The sequence below is a fragment of the Tauraco erythrolophus genome, chromosome 5, assembly GCF_009769465.1.
Source record: "Tauraco erythrolophus isolate bTauEry1 chromosome 5, bTauEry1.pri, whole genome shotgun sequence".
NCBI classification, from domain to species: Eukaryota; Metazoa; Chordata; class Aves; order Musophagiformes; family Musophagidae; genus Tauraco; species Tauraco erythrolophus.
In genome coordinates this window covers 64,110,179-64,116,627 of record NC_141469.1, presented here as the reverse complement: position 1 = coordinate 64,116,627, position 6,449 = coordinate 64,110,179, and positions in this window count along the sequence as shown.

Genomic DNA, 6,449 nt, shown 5'->3' with positions numbered 1-6,449 from the left:
CTGTGCTTCAAATAGAATTAAAATGAAAACACTATAGGACCAGTTCTTGCAAGAGCTCTAATCAGGAGATGTTTTCAGGAGGCGCTTATGAGGGGCTCTGCAAATGACAGGCACCGTGAGTCAGTGACACTGCTGATGCTCTGCCATGGTGAGACTCCTAGAGCAAATGACACTTTAAAATCAGTCTGCTTAAGAATGTGAGAACCCTTATGGCAAGTTAAAAGGCAGGTATACGACCCTGTAGTATCCAACTGCCTCATTTAACACATGATTACCTCAAATGCATCTCACTTTCTGCATTCAGAACTGTGCAATATGGGAGGCTGAGTTAGAAGCCTGTGTTCTTGGGTCCCCATGGGCTCCGTGTAGAGAGATGGGGTAATTGCCTTCAGTGCAGCCAGAGTGACTCAGAGCAATGAACCTTCCTGATCTGGACATGCCTCTCTTTCTCTGTTGCCCTCAGAGTCACTGGAGAAATGGGCCTCCTAGATGGAAGTGATAGTTTAGATTCTTAAAGACAGGCTGTATATTCTTTCCACTTTGTTCTTCCCCTCCCCTGAACCCTAGTAAATTCAGAAAAGACTTTTTACATCTTTGAGTCCCAAAAGATGATATGGATCATCCTCTTCTGTAAGAAAATAGTATTTTGCAACTATGAAAAAAAGAGAATCTCAAATAACTTTGCATTCTTTGTCAGATTCTACTAAGTAAATAGATGATGTAAGTACCTGGGAGTGTCAATTGCATCACCGGATATCAAAGTTCTGTATAAAGAATGGTAGCTACCATTATCCGCACAGGAGTAGAAAGAATGAAGGAACTCATTCAAAGTTACTCAGAAAGGAGCAGGAAATTCAGGTCAAACCCTTTTACAATGCTCTGCCCACTTGGCAACACCATTAGGATTTTTTTCCCTTCAGTATGTAACCAACACATTGTTCTAATGCAGCTGTTCACTTCATCGATGTTCAACTGCAGTTAGAAAGGGGAAATAAAATAATGTATAGAGACTCTGCATGATAATGCAGACACTGGCTTAAGCTGAGCACACAGAAGCTGAGTCAAGATGGAAAAAAAGGTGACCTAAAGAAAAGCTTGAACTTACTTAGTAGCAAAATGACTTGGTGCCTGTGCATGAATTGAGGATTTCTTCCTAATCTTCTGCCTAGATTTTACTTCTCACTGTCACTGACATCCTACACTATAATCTGTCTTGCCTGAATTGTCCTTGCTAAAAAGAGAGAGATGACCTAACACAAACACCTATATTTCCATTCTAGTTTATATCAATGGTTTTTAGTCTATTATAATGTATCTGACAACAGCCAAAGCAAGAGCATAAGAAATGGGGAAATATTTAGTGATTTTTTGAGCTCCTCCTTCATTCAGACAATCATTGGATTAGGAACTCCTGATCTGGATCAGGTAGATGATTGTGTTTAACAGTCTTTTATGGGCCTATTCTCAATCATTGTGTTTAATCTTTTTTTTTCAGACTCATTTGTATATTTGGCTCACACAAAGTCCTGTGTAATGTTACAGCGCATGTAACACGTCTTCCTGTTTTTTTCCCACATATGCTGACTAAATCCTCCCTACAAAACCTTCCTGTCTAAAAGGGAAATTTCATGTTTCCCTGCTTAGGATAGGTTTTGAGGAGACTATGGAGACTCTTTTGAAAACTTATTGATTAGAGAGCACCTCCAAACTTCTCAGAGATATCCTTGTTACCCCTATTATTTTGGCTTTAGGGAATTAACTGAATTCATACAAGTGACATGACTGGAGAGAATGCCGTGTAATGAAGGACCTTTTAATCCAATAGATCATTCTAGTGGGTTTTTCATCATTTTAAGACTTAAAACCAAGACAGGATATCTTTCTCAGATACAATGAAAATGCGTGGCCTTCATTATAAAGCTGATGATGATTTCCTCACTCTGACTCTGGACTCATGAGTCACTGGGATTCTTGTTCACGGCAAACACCTCTTGCAAAGATGACTGATATCAACAGAGTTCAATCCCTGAATCATCTGTGCATATCACTTTCTAAAAGTCCTCTCTGGACATCTATTATGTGGGAAATAATTTATTTATACTGTTATAGTGTAAGTTATATAGTTAAATATTGTTATTGTTACAATAACTAAATAAAAAGGAATAAAAAAGGTAAAAAATAGGAAACATTTTATTATGCCAATTAGGAAGCATAAACAAATAACATTCTTATTCATTTGGCGTAACTGCTGTTACTTGAAGATATAGGCAATGTTATATTCCCGATAGCTACTCTTCTGAGGTCCTCACTGAGACCAGTGCTGGTCTCCTATAGTGATGCTGGCTGCTTTAAATGAAAAGTGTTTGGGTCAGACTTGTCACTGGCCAGAGATTAATTATGGATGGGATTATGTATGATGTGGCCTAAAACAGATGCAGAGAATAAACTAAGAGCATACTTGATCATCAAATTAATAAAATATAAAGAAAATGGTGGCAATTGTAAGAAAATAATTGGCCTTGATTATTGAAAAAATATGTTACCTGGAGGGCCCATGGAGGGAATGATTAGAGATCCATGAAAAGAGCTGAACAAAGAAGTCTAGATGAAAAAAAAATGCACTGAGATGTAAAAGTGTCAGTTAAATACTTGATGTGGAAAAGGTATGAAAAAATTCGATAATGAATAACTCACCTGTAAGACTCAAGGCTGTTATCTTTTGGTTTAGGTTTGTGATAAAGTATTTCCTTTCTTGGGTATTTCTAAAGGGCTTTTTGCTGTTTCCTTTCATGTTTGTGAGATGCCTAAAATGTTTATAGTTTAACTGGCTACGCCCATACAAAGACACTAACTCTTCTCAGTCTTCCTCAGAGATCACAGTATCACAGAATGTCAGGGATTGGAAGGGACCTCAAAGGATCATCTAGTCCAATCCCCCTGCTGGAGGAGGACCACCTAGATCAGATCACACAAGAACATGTCCAGGCGGGTTTTGAACATCTCCAGAGAAGGAGACTCCACAACCTCCCTGGGCAGCCTGTTGCAGTGTTCTGTTACCCTTACTGGGAAGAAGTTCTTCCTCATGTTTAAGCGGAACCTCCTATGTTCCAGTTTATATCCATTTCCCCTTGTCCTATCATTGGATGCCAGTGAGAAGAGCCTGGCTCCATCCTCATGACAGTCACCCTTTCCATATTTATAAACATTAATGAGGTCCCCCCTCAGTCTCCTCTTCTCCAAGCTAAAGAGACCCAGCTCCCTCAGCCTTTCCTCATAAGGGAGATGCTCCACTCCCTTAATCATCTTTGTGGCCCTGCAGATGCAGGAACTAGCTTATTTGCTTATTAAATAATGTCTTCCAAGTTCTTGGAACTGTGTTGAAAGTAGTATTTTACATAGTTCACCAAGAAAATGGAACTTGTGTTTCCATTCCTCCTCTTTATTGTTTTGCCAGAAAGGCAGACAAGTGAGAGAATGTATTAAATTATACATTGTCTAATTGAAAGTAGATTCCATATAAAGCAATTTGATCTTGTTAGAAAAGCTTCTTTATCCCAGAAAGACAGGAACAGAAGTCATCAACACAGATGTAACTCCAAAAACTTCTGGAATAACTAGGCTAGCACTAGTGCAACTTCATAAACATAACTAGCAGCTGTATAGGCATTAGTTTGCCCAGTTAAATTTTGTTTAATATTGGCTTTCACTACATGCAATTTAAATTTTAACATTAAAGACATTGAAAAAAAGTAAAATGCAGAAAATAAAAGTAAAGAAATTCAGTGTTTCAGATTGTTCCTGCATTCTAGTGGCTACAAAATGAAGGGGAACAAGCCATGCTTATGATTGCGAAGTCAAACTTTGCTATCGGTTTCATAGCAAGAGGTGTTCTACCTTCTGCTAAATTTTCATGGCTAAATGGCAATATGTAAGCTAATGTTATACCAGTTAAACTTAGTATTCTCTTAGGAGCCAAACTGGATAGGTTTTTCCTGAAGTGTTATTATACGCAGATAAATTGATGGTAATTCATGCTGATGACACAAATAAGCAGATTTCTGGATTCAATCATGTAACCGGTTGAAAAAAGAACAGAAAAGACTTCTAATTTCTTCAAAAACAATAGTTTCTTTTTATATTCTTGGATTCTGGGTTACACCGATGGTTATATTCTCCTTCCTGAAGGAGACACTGCAGCAGTTGCTCCTCCAGGGTTCTGCTGATCTGGTGGGCGTTTACATGCTGAAACATGCAGTGTACAAACACTGTGACCTTGTCCTTTCTTTAGTGCTGTTTCCCACCACTAATTCAGGATATGCCTGCATCATCTTCTGATGCTTATTCTAGTACCATGGAGCCACACAGATGCTCCACCACATCCTTAGCGGCTACAGGCTGGTGGTGATGTGCACTGAAATGACTGAGTTCCCTATCTGCTAACGCACCTGGATACCAAAGGGAGTTTTAGGGCTGGCGTGTCAAGCTGGATCTGGTTAGAAATTCCAGCACGCAATAAGCAGGTGCCAAAATCCTGGGTAATCCTCTGTTAATGTCTGATCTTTTTGAGGAAGTGCAGGAAAACAGTTTTAATCTTTTGAACCTTTTAGGTTCAAAGTTCATTATTAGTCAAATGTAGAGAAAGTTCAAAGTTCTATGTAAATCAAGGAACAGAAATACCTTCATGTTAATTTTTTCTAGGTCACACCACAGTGTATTCACTTGCTATATCAATCCAGATCTGATTTCATATAAGTTGAAAATAAAAAGAAAATATAATTTTGAAGGTATTCTCCAAATTCTATACAGCTAGCAGTGAATATTCTAGCAGCAGTCAGATTTGTTAACACATTTCTGAGATACTCATTCTTGAAAAGAATCAGCAGGGCCCTTATCCTCCTCCCACGGTGATATCTAAGCTTTGCAGGGTTACACAATTGCTTCCACAGCCATTATGAGAAAAGTGACGTACTGGTATTCCTGGTAGCAATGTTAGAAAAATTGAAAACGTTTGCTTCTTTGTATTTGCGGAGTGCTTTTCTTTCAGAATGATAACAGTTCAAGCACTAAAATAATTCTGTTCCCAAGACACTGCCTACAGTGGGCTGCTCAAAAACTGTTATTAAATAATAAAGAAAACAAGACAGATTAGGGCATGCACCAGTACAGCTCAATGGAGTCCTGTTAAATATTTGCCCCAGTGTATCCCAATCTAGATCGCAAAGGCAGAACTGAAAGTACTGCACATCTGTAGGCCACGAGGTTTTAAAATACAAGGTTCTACATAGAGCACATGTTTTTTAAAGGAGTTTAAAATGAAAATTGCCTTCAGAATTTCAGAGACAATTCCTCAAAACTAAGTCAAGTGTTTTCCACAAAAACTACAAATTCTTGGACACCACCACTGATCCTCAGGGGCTGACATTCCATTAGATGAAACAATTCTCTACATGCTCACAGTTTAATGGAAGAACTGCAATATTGTGTACACACATACATTCTCTCTTCTAATGAATTGCCCATAAAAATCTTTTTTCCTCAATTATTCATTAATCACAGCTGTGCTAAAGGGCTCTTGTTTGGATGTAAAGGGAGATACCTTCCTTCAGATCAATGACCTGTGTGAATCTGAAATTTGTGAACGTATTTTATGCAGAAGTTCAGGAATTTATGCCAAAGTTGTTATAGTGAATATTGCTGTTCTCCCAGGAAAGAACTGCTCTCCCTTGATACATCTGTAAAACTCGCAAAGCAGAAGTGGGATGCGTCACACAAGTCTAAATGTGTGGAACAACACATGCACACATGATGTGCGTAGAGAGGTACAGGTAATTGCCCACTCAGAAATAAGTCTGGAGAGGCAGCCGGCCCGGAGCTGCTCACATGTCAGGCAGCTCTCTACAGCACTGCTGTGAGCTCTTCCACGACTGCCTGTATCTAGGTAGCATCAGAGGATGTGCTTACCACACCGAGTCCTTTCCTTCCTCTGTATCCTCTCTTCCCCTACAGTAGATTGTGTCACTGGCATCAGGTGGTTTAAACCCAGCTATGAATGAGAGAAGTTATTTGCTCTTGGATGGATGATACAGAAAGGGAAAACCAAAACTTTAATTTGCCACATCGTTTGTTTCTATGTGAACTTGTTGCCTGGCCTTTTCCTTTTATCTCTAAGTGGCCTCCTCCAAGAACATTTAATCACAGCAAACGCCCTCTCCCAGGAGACCAGACACTGTGCTTTAAGAGGTTCAGGGAAACAGTATGTGCATATAAGATTTCACTGCCATTGTTCAATTTGCATTGTTCAGGATATTAATTTAATTTTAGATGCTTCACCACAGTCAGGGGAAAAAAACAAACTCTCTCCAAATTAAATTAGCTGATAGCAAAAGCATCTAATGTGCAGCAAATGGAATTGCATTTTGCTTACGTTCAGTTAAATTAACATTTAGATC